Source organism: Capra hircus, chromosome 8, assembly GCF_001704415.2.
Source record: "Capra hircus breed San Clemente chromosome 8, ASM170441v1, whole genome shotgun sequence".
In the NCBI taxonomy this organism is placed as follows: domain Eukaryota; kingdom Metazoa; phylum Chordata; class Mammalia; order Artiodactyla; family Bovidae; genus Capra; species Capra hircus.
Genome location: NC_030815.1, coordinates 14169015 through 14189757, shown reverse-complemented (window position 1 = coordinate 14189757; position 20743 = coordinate 14169015).

Here is a 20743-nt window from a genome sequence, read left to right as displayed (position 1 = left end):
GAGACAATGATTATTCACATCTTTCTGAGTATATTCTTGCCGGGAAAATCCCATGGATTGGAGCCTGGTAGGTCCATGGTGTCGCAAAGAGTTGGACACAACTGAGGGACTTCACTTTCACTTTTCTGAGTATACAGACTAGACTTTTTAAATTTTAATTTAAGTTTTAAATTCTTATTTTATGTCCCCTGAATTGGGTTTTCTCTTTGCTCATCTTACTCTTTTTAAAAAATAGGTGGGTTTTTCCGAGATATTTTTTCCTGAATTGCCAGGTAATCAGAACTCTTTGTCTCATATTTGAGTGGAAAATCAGGCTGATCATTAGACACCTGCCATGTGTTTTCTCAGCAGGTATGCAGGTCTCTTTTCCCAATAGTTCTCTCCCCTGGATAAGCATAAATAGCAGATTCTATTAAAGTGTGTTAAGTTTATAAAGTGTAAGTGTTAAAGTCTTAGTTGCTCAGTCATGTGTGATTCTTTGCCCATCAGGCTCCTCTGTTCATGAAATTTCCCAGGCTAGAATACTGCAGTGGGTTGCCATTCCCTTCTCCAGGGGATCTTTCTGACCTAGGGATCGAACCTGCATTTCCTATATTACAGATTCTTTACCATCAGAGCCACCAGGTAAGAATAAATGCCCCAAAATGGATTTTGCTCTAGCATGTTATGTATCAGACAAACTAGGAGCTCATTAGGTTCCAAAACAAGAAGGTAAATTTCTTTTATGTAAAGAACTCTTTTTTTTCTTTTTTTGACATTTAGAAAGTCCAATTCTGCCTGCTTTTTCTTTAGATCTTAATACCTGCATATGGGCCCATCCTTTGGATTGAACTTAGACTTGCTTTAGAAAGAAAATGTTCATGGGGCAGTAAGGTAGATACAGCTTTTAAGAGTAGGATACATTTTATCTAGAACTTGGTATATATGAAAATGTCTTTTCTTTTTGCTGACATTTGCTCCAGCTTCTGTTGTGGTATTGGAACTATGATGTTTTTGCTTTGCTTTTCATCTAATCTCATTTGCCTTCTATATTTCAGAAATTCTTTAATTTTCTGACTCAATAGTGGCATCTCTTTTTATTATGGAGACATATTCTGTCACAATAGCAGAAGTTTGGGATGTGATAATTTAATTCGCACAGAACTCTGGGAAAATTAAAACAACAACAACAACTTTTAGTCAAGAAACTGAAGGTCAGATAAATGTCTGTGTGTCACAGTTTTTGAGTGATTAAGCTGTGTTTTGACCTCAGAGTCTCTGTCTCCATATTCTGATCTCTCATCCCTAACCAGAGAAAATCTTGGATTCCATTTCATTTTAATCAATTCCACTGATTTCACCAAAACATATTCTGAATATCTGTAATGTGATAGTTCTATTCAAGTAGGGAAAACAGGTTTTGCTAAGACAAAGAGCATGTCTTCAACTGATTCACAATTTTGTATGTGGAATTTATTGAAGAAGGAAAATAAGGGAAAATAAAGACTAAATTTACTTACTATGCCATTTTACCTGAGATTGTCCTGGTATGGATAAATTAAAAAGCAAATATAAATTGAAAAAGCATTCACTATGAATACTCTATATATGTTGGTGAAAATAATGATCATTTGTTTTATGTCTTGATATTATTTATAAAATAGTGCCTATTTGAAGTAATATGCAAATGATAGAAATAAACCTACGCATATACACATTATAAGGATTAATTTCTTTAACTTACTTCCTACTAGTCAGAGTTAATTTGCAGCAAGGAGGCAATGGGAATAACAAGTAATGTTATTCATAAATAAAATGCATAAAAATATCTTCAGGAAAGCCAGTGCTGTTTGCTTCACTATCTCATTTATACCTTACCTATATCTGTTTGAGGTTGTTTTCTAAGTTCCATGACCTGTGAGGTTTTAGAGAGTACTTAGTTGCTTGTCTTTATTTTCAGGAAACTAAAATGAAAGAAAGACTTGTTCTGAAATATACACAGATGTAGGGGCATCGCCACGCCTACCACGCAAGGCACTTCTCCTAATCCCTTGTCTTAATGGAGCGGGAGAATGAGAGATCTTGAGTCACTTAACTTTCCACATTTTTTCCTTGGGGGAAATTTTTCTTCAGTGTTATGGGAATATAATATCCCAGGCTATTATTCTGATTCCCTCACAAAACAACTTGGGATAAGAAAGGCTAGATAATAATAAAACAAGGAGAACCTGAAGAGATTTTTTTTACTTATACATAATCAGATTAGTGTCATTAAAGGCACAGACCGGAGGGTATCTAATAAAATCAATGAGGCTTTTTTGGTTGCTGATATCTATCATATTGAAAGGAATACTGCCAATGTTTTCCCATCAGGATTTATGCAGGAAATAGACTCATATCCTCTTATTGTGCAATACAGTCTTATTTTTCACTCATTCTTGTCTAGTTGCAACATAAATTAGGTGGCTGAGAAAAGTCAGACACTATTAATGACTGAAGGTAAGTAGTATTTTTCAAGGAATTCAATGCTTATTAAGGGAGAGAACAATATTACATTTCCTATAAGTACTGAGGATCTGCGGAAGGAAAAAAACAACAAAAAACAAAAACAAAAAACTTGTGTCCTGTGAAATGTATGTGCCCTATTTATAAAAGATTCAAATTACATTTCAGTAGAATATCAGCACTCAGCAAACACCCCAGACATAATAGCTGTAGACCGGATCCATCAAAGGTAGCAAGTGAGAAGAAACAAGATATTATCATAATTTCAAAGCATCTATTCCAAGACAATTATTAACTACAAATAGAAAGATGGTAACCCACAAACACTATTTAACCAAGGGAATAAGTTAACATCACCAGTAAAAGGGCGTATCAACATTATTTTTGATATCCTGTGCCTGGAGAATTCCATGCACAGAGGAGCCTGGCGGGCTATAGTCCATGGGGTTGCAAAGAATCAGATATGACTAGCAAATAACACTTTCACTTTTCATTGAGAACTGAGGACACATTATCATTTCTGTGGTTATTATGCCTGTCATACTAGTCTAGTCGTGAAGAAACATCAGACAAATGCAAATTGAAGGACATTCTATAAAATAATTACACAGTAATACTATTTAGAAGTGTCAAGACCATAAAACAACAAGGAAAGAGTTAGGAACTGCTGCATATAGAGACTAATGGGAAAAAATGCAATGTAGGATCCAATATTGGATCCTGAAACAGAAAGAGGACATTAGTGGGAAAACTGGTGAAATTTGAATGCAATCTGTAGTTAATTTATAGTATTGTAACAATGCTTATTTCTTGGTATTGATCATTTTACTATGATATGTCAAATGTTAACTTTAGTAGAAGCTGATGAGAGATGTACAGGAACCTGTTCATAGCTTATATAAGGTTGACATTTTAAAATCAAAAGTCAAAAGAAACTCATTTTATCATAAGGATACATATTTTTGAGGGAATACACTTTCTCCATCTAACTTTTAAAATTTCACTAATAGAAGAAGACTAGAGTTAGGGGGCTGCTGTTTAGTTCTATCAGGATATACAAATGTTTATGTGAGGAAGGAAATTAGACCTATAGGGAGGGTGGGTGAGGGAAACCCAAAAGTTTTGAAGGCTTTTTCTTGCAAGGGTATGTCTACTTACCGTTCTTCATCACAAATGGAAGGTGGTGTTCTGGAAAAATTACATGGAGCTCCAAGGTACAGAGGCAGCATGAAGTAGAACTTCAAGAAAGCATCATACAGAAAAACATGATAAGTTTTAGAAGCAGACCAATCACTTTCAAATCCCAAATCTTCTACTTGATACTGTCATACTAGTTTGACCATAAGTTACCACTAACACTTCACCATCACTAACACTACTACTCTCCTCCTCCATTTTTATTTTAGATAACAGTACTTTTCTTGCAGGTTTCACAGATTACTAATGTAATGTAAATATTGTATAAGTAAGAAATATTAATCCCATGTCTATTTAAAGCCATGCATTTCTTATTAAACTAATCATTACACAAAGTTTAAAAGACGAGAAAAATCACATACATTTTCATTTACAAAAGGTATGTGCAGTCACTTTAAGTTTTATGGTTACATGTTTTAACATGATTGTGATTTTAGTGTATCATTTTTATCTTGCATTTTCCCCATATTATTTATGATTTTTTTCATGTTTCTACAATATATTTAAATATCTCCCTACAAAAGGGAAGAATTTGATTCTGATTTTTTTTAATATTGAAATCTGTGCATGTTACATTTAAAAATTTTTTTTAACTTGGATAATTCCTTTTATAAAGAACCATGCATTAATATTTGTTGTTGTTTAGTCACTAAGTCATGTCCAACTCTGTGACCCTATGGACTGTAGTCCATCAGACTCCTCTGTTCATGGGACAGAGGCAAGGATACTGGAGTGGGTTGCCATTTGCACCTTAGGTGATCTTCCTGGATCAGGGATCCAACCTGCCTCTCCAGCATTGGCACACAGATTCTTTACCACTGAGCCACCAGGGAAATCCTCATTAATATTTATAGCTTTTGTAAATAAGTTAAAATTGATCTTTTTCATGAATGCTTATTTTTACCTCCAACTTTATAAACAGTTGAACACATGAATCTTAAATCACTGAACTTTCCTGATATTATCAGAAGTACTGATTCATCACTGGTAGACAAAGCAAGGTGGATTGGTATGATCTTTGCTTCTTGAATAGAATTACAATGTAGGTGGAGAAACTGTATAACTGCCACTGTTTAGATAGAAGAGGCATGACGAGTGCTATGCAAATTGTTAGTTCTCATTATTAATTATTCATATTGACATGGTGCTGAAGGGAAAGAGTAACTTTATTAGTTATACTTAGGTCATTTTGTCAGCCTTCTTTAGTATAGGTTGCCACGGGTAGAGGAGGTAAAAATACCGAGTAGATGAGGTCCTTCATGTGGGAAAGCTCATCACAGCATCCCTCGTTTCCCAGGGTTCAGTGCTGTTCAGTTCAGTCGCTCAGTCGTGTCCAACTCTTTGCGACCCCATGAATCGCAGCACGCCAGACCTCCCTGTCTCTCATCAACTCCCAGAGTTTACCCAAGCTCATGTCCATCGAATCGTTGATGCCATCCAGCCATCTCATCCTCTGTCGTCCCCTTCTCCTCCTGCCCCCAATCGCTTCCAGCATCAGAGTGTTTTCCAATGAGTCAGCTCTTCACATGAGGTGGCCAAAGTACTGGAGTTTCAGCTTTAGCATCAGTCCTTCCAGTGAACACCCAGGACTGATCTTTAGAATGGACTGGTTGGATCTCCTTGCAGTCCAAGGGACTCTCAAGAGTTTTCTCCAACACCACAGTTCAAAAGCATCAATTCTTTGGTGCTAAGCTTTCTTAACAGTCCAACTCTCACATCCATACATGAACACTGGAAAAACCATAGCCTTAACTAGATGGAACCTTGTTGTCAAAGTAATGTCTCTGCTTTTTAATATGCTATCTAGGTTGGTCATAACTTTCCTTCCAAGGAGCAAGCATCTTTTAATTTCATGGCTGTATTCACCATCTCCAGTGATTTTGGAGCCCCTCAAAATAAAGTCTGACACTGTTTCCACTTTTTCCACATCTATTTCCCATGAAGTGATGGGACCAGATGCCATGATCTTCATTTTCTGAATGTTGAGCTTTAAGCAAACTTTTTCACTCTCTTCTTTCACTTTCATCGAGAGGCTTTTTAGTTCCTCTTCACTTTCTGCCATAAGCGTGGTGTCATCTGCATATCTGAGGACACTGATATTTCTACCAGCAATCTTGATTCTAGCTTTTGCTTCTTCCAGCCCAGAGTTTCTCATGATGTACTCTGCATATAAGTCAAATAAGCAGGGTGACAATATACAGCCTTGACGTACTCCTTTTCCTGTTTGGAACCAGTATATTGTTCCATGTCCAGTTCTAACTGTTGCTTCCTGACCTGCATATAGGTTTCTCAAGAGGCAGGTCAGGTGGTCTGGTAACCCATCACTTTCAGGATTTTCCCTAGTTTATTGTGATCCACACAGTCAAAGGCTTTGGCATAGTCAACAAAGCAGAAATAGATGTTTTTCTGGAACTCTCTTGCTTTTTCCATGATCCAGCAGATGTTGGCAATTTGATCTCTGGTTATTCTGCCTTTTCTAAAACCAGCTTGAACATCTGGAAGTTCACAGTTCACATCTTGCTGAAGTCTGGCTTGGAGAATTTTGAGCATTACTTTACTAGCATGTGAGATGAATGCAATTGTGCTGTTTGCCATTGCCTTTCATTGGGATTGGAACGAAAACTGACCTTTTCCAGTCCTGTGGCCACTGCTGAGTTTTCCAAATTTGCTGGCATCTTGAGTGCAGCATGTTCAAAGCATCATCTTCCAGGATTTGAAATAGCTCAATTGGAATTCCATCATCTCCACTAGCTTTGTTTGTAGTGATGCTTTCTAAGGCCCATTTGACTTCACATTCCAGGATGTCTGGCTCTAGGTGAGTGACCATACCATCGTGATTATCTTGGTGGTGAAGATGCTTTTTGGACAGTTCTTCTGTGTATTCTTGCCACCTCTTCTTAATATCTTCTGCTTCTGTTAGGTCCAGACCATTTCTGTCCTTTATCGAGCCCATTTTTGCATGAAATGTTCCCTTGGTATCTCTCATTTTCTTGAAGAGATCTCTAGGCTTTCCCATTCTGTTGTTTTCCTCTCTTTCTTTGCACTAATCACTGAGGAAGGCTTTCTTATTTCTCCTTGCTATTCTTTGGAACTCTGCATTCAGATGCTTAGATCTTTCCTTTTCTCCTTTGTGTTTTGCTTCTCTTCTTTTCACAGCTATTTGTAAGCCCTCCCCAGACAGCCATTTTGCTTTTTGGCATTTCTTTTCCATGGGGATGGTCTTGATCCCTGTCTCCTGTACAATGTCACGAACCTCCGTCCATAGTTCATCAGGTACTCTATCTCTCAGATCTAGGCACTTAAATCTATTTGTCACTTCCAGTGTATAATCATAAGGGATTTGATTTAGGTCATACCTGAATGGTCTAGTGGTTTTCCCTACTTTCTTCAACTTAAGTCTGAATTTGGCAATAGGGAGTTCATGATCTAAGCCACAGTCAGCTCCTGGTCTTGTTTTTGCTGATTTTGATCTTTAGGTTCTGCATATTTCTGGCTTTGAGTATTCACATAGACCACCCACTATACTCTGAACTCCTGTTTTATGTTTTTTGTTGCTTACTTTTGTGTTCTCAGATTCATTGTGATCCCATTAGGGTTTTTCTTTTGTAGTCTGCTCTCATGTCTTGTTTCCTTGTTCAGCTCTAATAAACATGTTGCCATTCTTGATCCAGTACAGAAAATTTGGTCTAAAGCTCCCCTGGTGGCTCAATGGTAAAGAATTTACCTGCCAATGCAGGAGGCAGGGGTTCAAGTTCCTGGGTGGGAAAGATCCTCTGGAGAAGGAGGTGGCAACCCACTTCAGTATTCTTGCCTGGGAAATCAAATGGCTGAGGAGTCTCGTGGGCTTTAGTCCATGTTGTCACAAGAGTCAGTTGCAACCTAGTGACTAAACAATGCAATGAAAATTAGATATTTTGAATGTATTGGAGAACATTATTTGTTTATCAATTTACTAGAGAGAGGATAGAGAAAAGGTTAAGCAAATAAAGCAGATTCTATGTCTTTCTTATGAATTTCCTCAAGCTGGAAAGGAAAAGTGAAGCATCCCTCCAAGTTAGAACACATGCTGTTAGCTTTTAAATAGAAATAACAAAACTGATTTCAACTGTGTTGTTTTATTATTATCCTGTTAAAATATATATGATATTCTATTTACCATTTACAATATTCTAAGTATACTGTTCAGTAACACTAAATACTTTCATATTGTTGAGCAAATGCCACCCTTATCCACCTCTAGGACTATTCATTTTCCCAAGGTGAAACTCTAAATCCATTTAGCAGTAACTCCCCACTACCTCTGTCCCAGCCCTTAGCAACCAAGTTGATAGCTTACATCACTGTAACTACTCTAACTATCTAGAATAATACAGCACTTGTTCTTTCGTGTTTAATCACTTAGCATCATGTTTTCAAAGTTCATCCGTTTTGTAGCACCTGTCATAACATCCTTTTTAAGGCTGAATAATTTTTCATTGAATGTACACCATTTTGTTTGTCCATCCACCCATATATGGACACTTGAGCTGCTTCCACCTTTTAGTTACTGTGAATAATGTTGCTATGAACATGTGTGTACAAATATGAATCCCTACTTTTATTGCTTCTGGGTATACATTTTGCCAATATGCAGCATGCTATTTTCTGTTTGTTTTATACTATTCTTACAGGTCTGAGTGAGGTAGTGTCTCACTGTGGTTTTGGTTTGCATTTTCCTAGTTATTAGTGATGATGAGTATCTTTTCATGCGGTTATTGACCATTTGTTGATCTTCTTTGAAGAAATGCCTGTCCTTTCAAGTTCTTTGCCTGTCTTAACTGGGCTTTTTTCTTGTCCACTCTAGTTTTAATTATAAAGGATTTAAACATTGAATCAAAATGTGAGGATGGGGAAGGAACAGGAGAGATGTGATAAGGAACACTGGCCTCATTCCAATATGTTTGGCTTTGACTCCATCTATATATTTTTCATGTGTTAATCAAAAGGATTGTGTGAATTGCTGTTATTCCACAGGTAGTACTATATAATAGCTGAAGTAATGGGTTACAAAGACTCCACAGGTTATAGGGAAATTACACTGTCTGGGTGCCTCCCACCCCCAATCAGAGCAGATGGCTGTTTCCCAAGGGTTATAAAAGGAACAACTTTCCTTAAATAAGCCATCTGTCTGAATAATCATTTTCACCAATTAATGAAGAAGGCACTTGAAGGGCTGAGAAATTTGTTAATTCAAACACAGGAAGGAGAAAAGTACTATGTTTTATCCAGTTGTAAAATAATATTGTTTCTAAGAAATAGGATCTACTTTTGTTGCCCTTTCTGAAACATTCTGTGGAGCTAGATAAATTGGTAAAAAAGCAAATCAATAGTTGAAACTAGTCTGTGATGACAAATTTGACTTGCTTGACAGTAGTGTATATTATTATTGATCACCAAGATCAATCAAATCAGGCAGACTGAGCAAGTCACATGCTCCTATGGTAAAACAAAGCCCCAACTCATAGAGTTAATGTGATGGTGAATTTCAGTAAGGCAGATAATTGTATTTTATCTTTATGTTGTTTACCACTAAAAATATTGATTAAACCTCAACTTACCACTCACTGTCCTCCCTTCACTCCTTAAGCTTCAGCCATAAACATACATTTACAGTTCCCCTCCCCAATTTTTTATACTAACAAGCACATGTAGGTGTCAGCCCCCAGTGACCCCCACTTTGACAAACTGGAAAACCTTCCTCATTTCTTCAGATTCTAGTTCAAGCATCTTCTCTGTGATGAACTGTTTTATCAGCCAAGAAAGCTGATATTTCCACTTTAGCCTCCTTGGTGTTTCCAACATGCATTGACAGTACAGAATTTTTCTCACTGAACTAATTCACTGTAAAACATTGACTCTCACATTAGAGTGTTATTACATGAGGAAAGAGCCCATATCCTGCTTACCTATATAGTGCTAGTTCCTGAAAATAAAACTTAAAGAAGAAATTGCTAATGCAAAAAATGGTTTAGAAATACTCTTGATAAGATGACAGCTTGCTTTAAAAAATCCTAATATATGATAATTTTATTAAAGCTTTAACTCCTTTTTGCTCACAGTGAGAAACTATAGATAAAATTTGTTATTATCAATTTTAAAACACGTATCAAAATACATTTCAATTAAAAAATAACTAGAAACAAAGATATTGTGATTACAAATCTGATTTTTGGGATTTAGGGTTGGTGTTTATTCAGCAGAGTTTGCTGGAATCAGTAATCCAACTTTGGAATTTTATGGGCTCATAAAAGTTTATTCCTTGTTAATTCCTTTAGCTTTGTGGCTTTGCTGCTATACTGTGTTTAGATACTCAGTCATGTCTGACTCTTTGCGACCCCATGAACTGTAGCCCACCAGGCTCCTCTGTCCATGGAATTCTTCAGGCAGGAATACTGGAGTGGATTGCCACGCCCTTCTCCAGGGGATCTTCCCAACGAGGGATTGAATTAAGGTCTCCTGCATTACAGATTGATTCTTTACTGTTTGAGCCACCAGGGAAGCTAGTAGTGGGGGAAATTTTTTTCCTGGTGATCAAAGTGGGTAATCTAACATTGCACATAGTTTCTTTAGTTATTCTCAATCACACAAAATATTAAAAAATCCTTATACTCATAATTCTTAGTCTGCTTACAGTGCAGCTACAGGTTCATAATATTGCTCTCTTTGCCCCATTCAAATTTCCTAGAGCTGGACACATAGGGTGCAATGACATTTTAGAGTAAAGCTTGAACACCAATGTAAAGTAACAGTGTCATACAGCAAAATGCACACCTTGGCTTCCAAAACAAAGAAATTAGTTCTTAATGAAATGATCAGTCAGACCTTACAATTCTAGCTATATTTATAAAAGACGGCTCGTTGCAACGTGGTTTCAATTTGTTTCTCTCTTTCTCTCCCCTTAAATATAATTACAAATACACTTTGATATTTACCTTTGCCAAAACAGTAAAGAGAGGCCTCTTTCTCTCTCTCTCTCTTTTTTTTTTTTTTTTTGTACTTTATCTCAAATGTTTACTCATCAGTCTTTTCCTGTTATTGCAGCCCTTAATGATGTCGTTTAAGGGAAGAAGTGCTGGGGATGAATTTTGTGTCTGCTTGCTTTAGCCAAGTAGAAAAGTACTTCACATCCCTTTCTTTGACTAGTCCCCTTCATGCTGCAATCTAGCCCAGCTGATGGATTGTTTCGTGTCTGCAGTGACTAACTGCAGTGTCTTTCAGTCTGGCTGCTTACACATCAACTCATGCTCTCTCATTGTCCTGTCCTTTTAATTTAAATGCTTGTCTCCTTGCCTCTCAGTCTAATAGCTCATTCCTTCTCCTCTCCTATTACCCGGCATTGTTTCTCTATCATATCACTTGCAATTTCCAGGATGACGTATTTTACTTCACATCATAGCTCATTTAGTCTTTTCTCCTGCTGGTATGCTAATAACATCTCAAGCTAATCATTAATTTCCACCCTGTGGTTTCAATAATTCCTTCCATGCTAAATCTTGCACATGAAAATTGTTTTAGGCTTGGCACCTTAACTTTGTCTAAGGGAAAGATGAGCCAGAAGATGCCAAGTCACTGCAAGTGGCCCCCTCTGGTCGACGGGGGCATTATTGCTCACCTAGTTCAAGGCTTGATTTTTTTAACAGGCGGAAGAATAAAAGGCACAGAAACAACTTTACCTCTGTGAATTCATGTGTGTTTAATTAATGTCTTTTGAAAATAGAATTTGCAAGTATTGTGCAAAATTATTGTTTATGTGACCCAGTAAAATATATTATTATGCATATAAAAATATCAAAAGGAGGAAAATTTTTAAATATTAGTGCTGGAAGGATCTTCAGAGATCAAGTACAAGCTCTTCCTTTTTATAAACGAGACAAGTGAGGTCCATGAAGTTTCAAAGATTCACCATGTCTGCCATGAACTGGGCTGACAAGATGTTTTCTCTACATCCCTCTATAGCTGTGAAGCTAAGCTCCTGACTTTGAATTTCTGATGCTGCTCACACACACAAAACAAACATCATTATGGTCACGCTTCCCAGAGAAGTCATACATCTGCTTCATATTTTCTTTGCTTTCAATATTAAATACTAGTGCTTTGGCTTGGTTTAATGTAGATAAAGTACAGAATCTGAACTGTAACAAGACTTGGAAAAATAGCTTTTGGTGTTCCGTCCACTAAAGTTCAGTAAGGAACATTGCGAGGGAATCAGAATGGAGTTGAGTGAGCTTCTATAAAATATCTTCCATGTCTGTGTTTAACTGAAATTCCATTAATACACACTTTCTGTGGATTTACATGTGTATATATCAGTTCTTGATTAGGGGTGATTTTGCCCCTTTGGGGACATTAGACCACAACTTATTTTTGACTGTCATCTGGGGTTTGGTGCTGACATCTAGGGGGCAGAGGCAAAGAATGCTGCTAAATATTCTACAATGCACAGTACAGTCTCCAGCAATAAATACCAACAGGGCTGGTTTAGAAACCCTAATATGTGAGACTACATGAAAAATGAGCAATTAATAACTATAATTATCTATTGGGAACAGAGACAAGGACTGGATTTAAGAATGATGATTAAAGGGACTTAGCCTTTATTTTATTCTATTCGTTTTATTTATTTTCATGAAGAGAATGTGTATCATAGTATAGCTAAAGATTAGTTAAAAAAATAATAAAACATACTGAACAGGAACCAAAATGGAGGGTAAAAATATTCAAAACAGTATATTATTCAAAAATATTGAAAAAAGTATAGATCTTTAAAGGTCTTTTGTTCTTATATATTTCAACTGAAATATTAATTTACATGGTCATTTTAGCAATAAATCAAAGTGTCTGCCCTAACTCCTATTTCTCCCCCACCCTCCACACTTAATCTATAATCAACCCAACCCATTCTAATGGTGAATAAGTTCTCTGAACCATCATTCCCTCTTCATCCCACTGAAAATTTTAATATGATTTTTTTTTCCCTCTGGTCTGGACTACAGCAATCTCATTATTAGCTCTTTACTCCCTGCTTTTAAACTCTCTTTTTCAAATAATTTCCTACATCATTGACAATTTCATTCATACATAATACATCATCATTCACAATGTCCCTTAACAAGAACCTTAATTGATTTCTTCTTGGATCAAGGATGATAAAGACAGCACTTAGTACCAGTCTCATTTCCTAGGTTCAAGGCAGCTATCACTCACAGCATTGATTAATCTCAGTAATCTTTCTGTCTGATGTATAAGAACTCTGACTTCAGACTCCCTCCTAACTGGATCCATGTGGCCATTCAAACTGCCTGGAGACTGTGTGAAGGTGAAACCTACCAAACATTCTTCCACCAGTGAACTGCTGCATATTTAACACTTTTTTTTTTTCTTTCAGTGGCTATTTACATGCTGAAGAATATAAATAATGAGGGGTTACTAGCAACTTAAAGAATGGAATCAGAAACTCAAGAACATCAATTGTGCATTCCTTCAAGATACTTTGCTTTGATTATGAAAATTTAACAACCTTAGTCACAATAATTGACCAGTACTTGACCCTATTTACTATTGCTTAGTTTCCAAGAATAGAGTCTGCTGGAAGCTGACATTTAACAGTATCAGATTTGAAAGTACTATTGCTATAAAGCCTTAGAATGTTACCTAATTATAAATGGGTATTGTCTAAATGTAAAAGAGAAAACTAAATAAAGATACTTTCAGGATACAGCAGTTAAAAAAAAAATTATGGAATAGTCAAAAAGGATAGAAAAGAGAAAAAAAATGATTCTGAACAAGTTTAAATATGTAGCTGTCAAGAAAATGTGTTGGAAATTACTTCAGAATAAGCAAAACTACCATATAAAATAGAATATCATGGGGTAGAAAAATAGATCGAGGATTTATCATGAATATGAAAATGTCATCCTAAAAACATCCAATAAAATGAGCAGTGAGAAAGAATACAAAAATATGAAGGTAAAGAAGTATAAAATTGAATCAGTTCTTAATAGGAATTTAATTTCTAAACACATGAAAAAATAGGAAAGAAACTAGTGAAAAAATGTGAAATGTCAAGTGCACCTAGGAGAAGAATAGTATGAAGAAAATAACTTCAGAAATAATAAAAAAGAGATGATATGACATTTTAAGGAAATTATTTCAAATCTTCCTCAGGAGAAAGACTATATTTTAAAAAAGATTTGTTTTCAACAACACAGGTTAGTTTTTGTGGTTTCTCTGGTGGCTCAGATGGTAAAGAATCTGCTTGTAATATGGAGGACCCAGGTTCGTTTCCTGGGTGGGGAAGATACCCTGGAAAAGGGAATGATTACCCACTCCAGTAGTCTTTCCTGGAGAATTCCATGGATGGAAGAGCCTGGTGGATTACAGTTCATTGGGTCGCAAAGATTTGAACAGGACTGAGCAACAAACACTTCCACAGAGGCTGAGTAAATCATAATTTGGTTTCAATAACATTGTTTTTAGAAAAAAAATCATACTTTGATTATTTTTTATTATTTTACCTTACTATAGGACTAAAAAAGGAACAAAATGTATATTTTGTTCATTCAAACTTAAATGAAATGCCATTCATCAATGTCACCACCAGTTATGGAATCAGCACCCAACACAGCAGTAGTCTTTTCTGGATGAAGCTTCCAAGTTGACTTTTTACAATGTTAATAACTCCAGGCTCAAAGATTTTTTGAGCTTCCCTAGACTTACAATTCATTTAGTTGGTACAATTTGCATTATTTCTTTTAAAACCTTATTACAGAATCAGACAGAATAATAGCTGGGAAGAAAAGTTGGATGGCCTGAACTTTTCATCTTAGAAATAAAAACTAAGGTGTTTTTATGAAGCTGATGTAACTTTAAACTTTTAGTATTTTTCATACAATCACATAATGATGACATAGAAGGAGGAAATGAGAGTAAGCATAAAACCAATAGGGTTACAAAGGTTAGAACCTACCAATATTGAGATTAATTTTTTATACTGACTGATTAAACTACCACTGTTCCCTTACATACTAAATCTTTGAACTCCAACTGTCCATTTTTACTTCAAAAAATTGCTGAAAGAAATAAAAAGAAACAAGATCGTGACAAAGGAGACTTCGAGTGCTGCTTCTGCCAGGGACATACAGAACCTACAGGCACATATGGAACAGTTCTCCCTGGGTGGGGGGGGGGGGGATTCAAAAAGTAGCTGAGAGATTCTTACACTGTGGGACAATGGCAAAAGAAACTATATGGAAAAGTGTAGCAAAGAGTGAGATACAATCGTGTCATAAACTTCATCCTCAGCATGATAACACATGCCTAGGAGGGAACTCACAATTCCAGCTTCTCCCTGGAGCAGAAGGTTTGGACAACACATCTGGTGTCCTGACTTTTACAACCTCCACCTGAGAGACACCTTCTCGCCACCCCCCCTTCCCCCACCCCCCACACAACTAGCTCTGAAGGCTGAGACACACAAGGATATGGCAAACTAAGTTCTTACTGGGCTTGTGAGGACTCTGTGGCTATTCTTCATGCCTGCTTCCAACCCCTAACACCAGAGCCCAGTGCAGAGGCTACAGATATAAACTTGCCCAGAAGTTCCATGAAAGAGGCCTATTTGCTCATCTTAAAATCAGTAGCCTGACAGTCAGGTTTCTAAATGAGTACACATCTAGGGTCCAGCTGCATTATCTCCAAAATCCAGGCTGGCCAGTACTATCTTTGTGCTCTCCCTCTTCCCCACCTCAGGTCATTGGTATCCCCAAGAAAGGTGTCTGTACACACAACTGGCACCAAGGATGCATCCCTTGAAAGCCTGCCTCTGTTGCCAGAAAGGCTGTATTCATGGGTTTAATAGATGGTAGTAAAGAAAGAAATAGTTCTTAACTAGCCCACTCCAGTGTTCTTGCCTGGAGAATCCCAAGGATGGGGGAGCCTGGTGGGCTGCCATCTATGGGGTCGCACAAAGTCAGACACGACTGAAGCGCCTTAGTAGCAGCAGCAGCAGCAGCAGCAAAGTGCAGAGGAGTTTGAAACATCTATTTACCAGTCTTCCCCTGATTGAGGAATATTTATGTACTTTAAAACCTGCTGCCTGAGAGTTAAGCTTCCAATAAGCCTCCATCTAGGTGCTAATTGAGATCCTCTTATTTATGACTTGCCTGGTTTTGGCACATACTCAACTACTAATAGCCACTAAGAACAAAGAATGTTGTTTGAACATTCACATAGGTTTGAGAGACAATCAAGAACTATTGCAGTGTTGCATGATAAGTTTCATCTTCTATAAAAAGCCACTCCTTCAAGACTGGGAGAAGAGGCTATATCATGTAATGTATAGGAAACAAATATATGCATTTTTCTTTCACAAAGAAAGTGAAGAAATGGGGGAAAATATTTCAAAACAGTAAATAAAACCACAGAAAAATACCTTAATGAGAAGGGGATAAGTTATTTATCTGAAAAAATGTTCAAAAAAGGTCATGAAAATGCTCTCAAAGTCAGGAAAACAATGCACAAAGAGAATTTCAACAAAGAGATACTGTAAGAATGTACCAAGTGAAAACCACAGAGCTAAACAATACAATAACTGAAAAATTCAGTGAAAGGATTCAACAGAAAGAAGACTCGATGAAGTAAAGACTCAGAATCTCCAGGATAGGAGAGTGGAATTAATTTTATTTGGATGATCAAAAAGAGAAAAGAATAAAAGAGGGTAAGGATAGCTTTAGGGATTATGTAACATAAACACGTGGATCTTGCATTATAGTAATCTCAGAAGGAGAAGAGAGGGAGAAAGAAAGTTTATTGGAAGAAATAATGTCAGAAAACTTTCTTACCTTGGAGAAAGGAACAGATTTCCAGATCTAGGAAACCCCTAGATTCCACAGAAGATGAAACTAATGAGACGCACATCAAAAAATGCATTATAATTAGAGTGTTGAAAGTAAAGACAAGGAGTAGGGGACTTCCCAGTGGTTAAGACTCTGTCCTTCCATGGCAGAGGGCATGGATTCAGTCCAGGTCCATGGTCATGGAACTAAGATCTTGTATACCATGTGGCACAGCCAAAAATAAAAATTTAAAAAAAAAAAAAAAACAACAGAATATTTTTTTTTTACAAGACAAGGAGAGAATCTTAAAAGCAGAAAGACAAAAAACTAATTGTTATATACATGTAAACCCTAGAAGACTATCAGCAGTTTTTTCACCAGAAATATTGGAGCCCAGAAGGGAATGACATCATATATTCAAAGTTTTGAAAAAAAGAAACCTCCAAACCTTGCCAACTAAGAGTACTCTACCTAGCAAAGCTGTCCTTCAGGATTGATTGAAGGAGAAAGAAGAGTTTTGCAGACAGTCTAAAGCTAAAGGACTTTAACATCACTAGAATAGTCATAAGAAAAAATGCTAAATGGACTTCTTTAGCTGAAAAGAAAGGGTGCAAACAGGAAAATATAAAAATACAAATATCACTGCTACTGCTGCTACTCAGTCACTTCAGTCGTGTCCAACTCTGTGCGACCCCAGAGATGGCAGCCCACCAGGCTCCACCATCCCTGGGATTCCCCAGGCAAGAACACTGGAGTGGGTTGCTACTTCCTTCTCCAATGCATGAAAATGAAAGGTGAAAGTGAAGTTGCTCAGTCTTGTCGAACTCTTAGCCACCCCATGGACTGCAGCCTACCAGGCTCCTCCAACCATGGGATCTTCCAGGCAAGAGTACTGGAGTGGGGTGCCATTGCCTTCTCCGACAATGGAAAATATAATTATACAGTTGACTCTTGAACAACATGGATTTGATCTTCAAACTGGAGAGACAGAGGTCTGACTGTAAAATTACATACAGATTTTAAACTGCAAGGACAGTGAGGTTCCTAACTCCCACATTATTTAAAGGTCAAATGTACTTTAAAATGCAGAATAATCTAATGTTGTGATAAATCTAGCATGAAAATTAAAAGACAAAATTAGCAAAATAAAAAACAATAAAAAGCTTCTTAATGAATACAAAAAGTAAGAAGAAATAAATTTTGAAATAAAAAACATGAAAGGGTGCTAAAATTGTAGAGCTTTACAATGCATACAAACTTTTTAACAGATTAAAACAGAATGTTACAGTTATTTTATGGAAGCAAAAATATATAGTAAACATGTTTAAGAGATAAAGAGAAAGAAATCAAAACTACCACTAAAGAAAATGATCAAATGACAATGAAAGAGAGTAAGAGAAGATGAAAATAACAAAGGAACTAGAAAAATATCCAGTGGCATCAAGTCCCTACCTATAAATAAATATTTCAAATTAAATGGACTAAATTCTCCATCAAAAGATGCAATGGCTGAATAGATTAAAAAAAGAAAATCAAGACCCATGTATATGCTCCCTACAAGAGACTCACTTCAGTGTTAAGGATGCTTACAGACTGACAGAAGGGATAGAAAAAGATCCTTCACGGCAAATGGAAATCAAAAGAAATCTGGGTTAGCTACACAGAAAAATAGGGGTAAAATCAAGACTGAAACAACAAAGTTATTAGATAAAGATAATGGGGTCTATCCAACCTAAGAATATAATATTTGCTTACATTTATGTACCTGAAGTAGGAGCACCTAACTGTTTAATGCAAATATTAACAGACATAGGGGAAAATAGACAGCAATGTAAGAATGGTGGGGGAATCCAATATCTTTGTTTCATCAATAAATAGATCATACAGACAGAAATCAATAAGAAAATATTGGCCTTAAATTACATGCTAGAAAAGATGAACTTAAGAGTTATTTATAGAAGATTCCACACCAAAGCAGCAGAATACACATTTTTCTCCAGCTTACATGTAACATTTTCTAGGAGAGATCATATATTAGGCCGTGAAATTTTTTAATAAACTTAAGAAGTTTGAAATCATATCAATCCTCTTTTCCAACCACAGTGGTAAGAACTAGATATTAATTAGAAGAAAAAGATGGAAAATTAAAAAAGAATGTGGAGATTCTACAACATGCTATTGAACAATCAATGTGTCAAGTAAGAATGCAAAAGAGAAATAAAAAATATCTTGAGACAATGAAAATGGAGACACATATAGTATCAAAACTTACAGGATGCAGCAAAAGTAATTTTAGGAAGGAAGTTCACAGTAGTAAAAGCAAACAGTAATATAAAGACATATCCCAAACAGCCTAACCTTAAACTGCAGGGAACTAGAATAAAAAGAACAAACTAAGCTCAGAATCAGTTTAGTTCAGTTCAGTCTCACAGTCGTGTCCGACTCTTTTTGACCCCATGAATTGCAGCGCGCCAGGCCTCCCTGTCCATCACCATCTCCCGGAGTTCATTCGAACTCATGTCCATCAAGTCGGTGATGCCATCCAGCCATCTCATCCTCTGTCGTCCCCTTCTCCTCCTGCCCCCAATCCCTCCTAACATCAGAGTCTTTTCCAATGAGTCAACTCTTCGCATGAGGTGGCCAAAGTACTGGAGTTTCAGCTTTAGCATCATTCCTTCCAAAGAACAGCCAGTGCTGATCTCCTTCGGAATGGACTGGTTGGATCTCCTTGCAGTCCAAGGGACTCTCAAGAGTTTTCTCCAACACCACAGTTCAAAAGCATCAATTCTTCAGCGCTCAGCTTTCTTCACAGTCCAACTCTCAGATCCATACATGGCCAGTGGAAAAACCATAGCCTTGACTAGACAGACTTTTTTTGGTAAAGTACTGTCTCTGCTTTTGAATATGCTATCTAGGTTGGTCATAACTTTTCTTCCAAGGAGCAAGCGTCTTTTAATTTCATGGCTGCAATCACCATCGGCAGTGATTTTGGAGCCCCCCAAAATTAAGTCTGACACTGTTTCAACTGTTTCCCCATCTATTTCCCATGAAGTGATGGGACCGGATGCCATGATCTTCGTTTTCTGAATGTTGAGCTTTAGGCCAACTTTTTCACTCTCTACTTTCACTTTCATCAAGAGGCTTTTTAGCTCCTCTTCACTTTCTGCCATAAGGGTGGTGTCATCTGCATATCTGAGGTTATTGATATTTCTCCCGGCAATCTTGATTCCAGCTTGTGCTTCTTCCAGCCCAGCGTTTCTCATGATGTACTCTGCATATAAGTTAAATAAGCAGGGTGACAATATACAGCCTTCACGTACTCCTTTACCTATTTGGAACCAGTCTGTTGTTCCATGTTCAATTCAGTTCAGTTCAGTCACTCAGTCCATGTTATCTGATGCCAAAACTAGACAAGGGTGCCACAGAAAAGAAAATTACAGGCTAATATCCCTGATGAACACTGATGTAAAAATCTTCAACAAAATACTAGCAAACTGAATTCAACATGATCACCCAACATAATCAAGTGATATTTATTTCAGGGATGTAAGACTGTTCAATATTCACAAATCAATCTATGAGATGTACAACATTAGCCAAATAATTGATATAACTATCAGTAGATGCAAAAAAAAGAAAAGCTTTTGACAAAATTTAACATCCATGTATGATTAAAAAAGCTCAACAAAGTGGGTTTAGAAGGAATGGACTGCCACATAATAAAAGCTATATTTGAAAAGCCTATAGCTAACAGCATACTCAATTGTGCAAAACTGAAAGCTATTTTTCTAAGATCAGGAACAAGACAAGGATGTCCACTATCACCACTTTTACTCAACACCATATACTGGAAGTCCTTGCTGAAGCAGTTAGGTAAGAAAAATAGATAGAAGTCATCCAAAGTAGAAAGAAGGAAGTAAAACAATCTCTATTTGTAGATGACAAGACATTATGTATAGAAAAACCTAAACTCTATTAAAAAAAAGTTAGAACTAATAAATAAGTTCATTATAATTGCAGGATATAATCCCAATGTACAAAAATCAGTTGCATTTATATACACTAATAGTAAAATATCAGAGACAGAGAAATTTTTTAAAATTCCATTTAATTGTATAAAAAAATACTAGAAATATATTTAACCAAGGAGATGAAACACCTGTACAAAAAAGACAATACATAATAAGTGT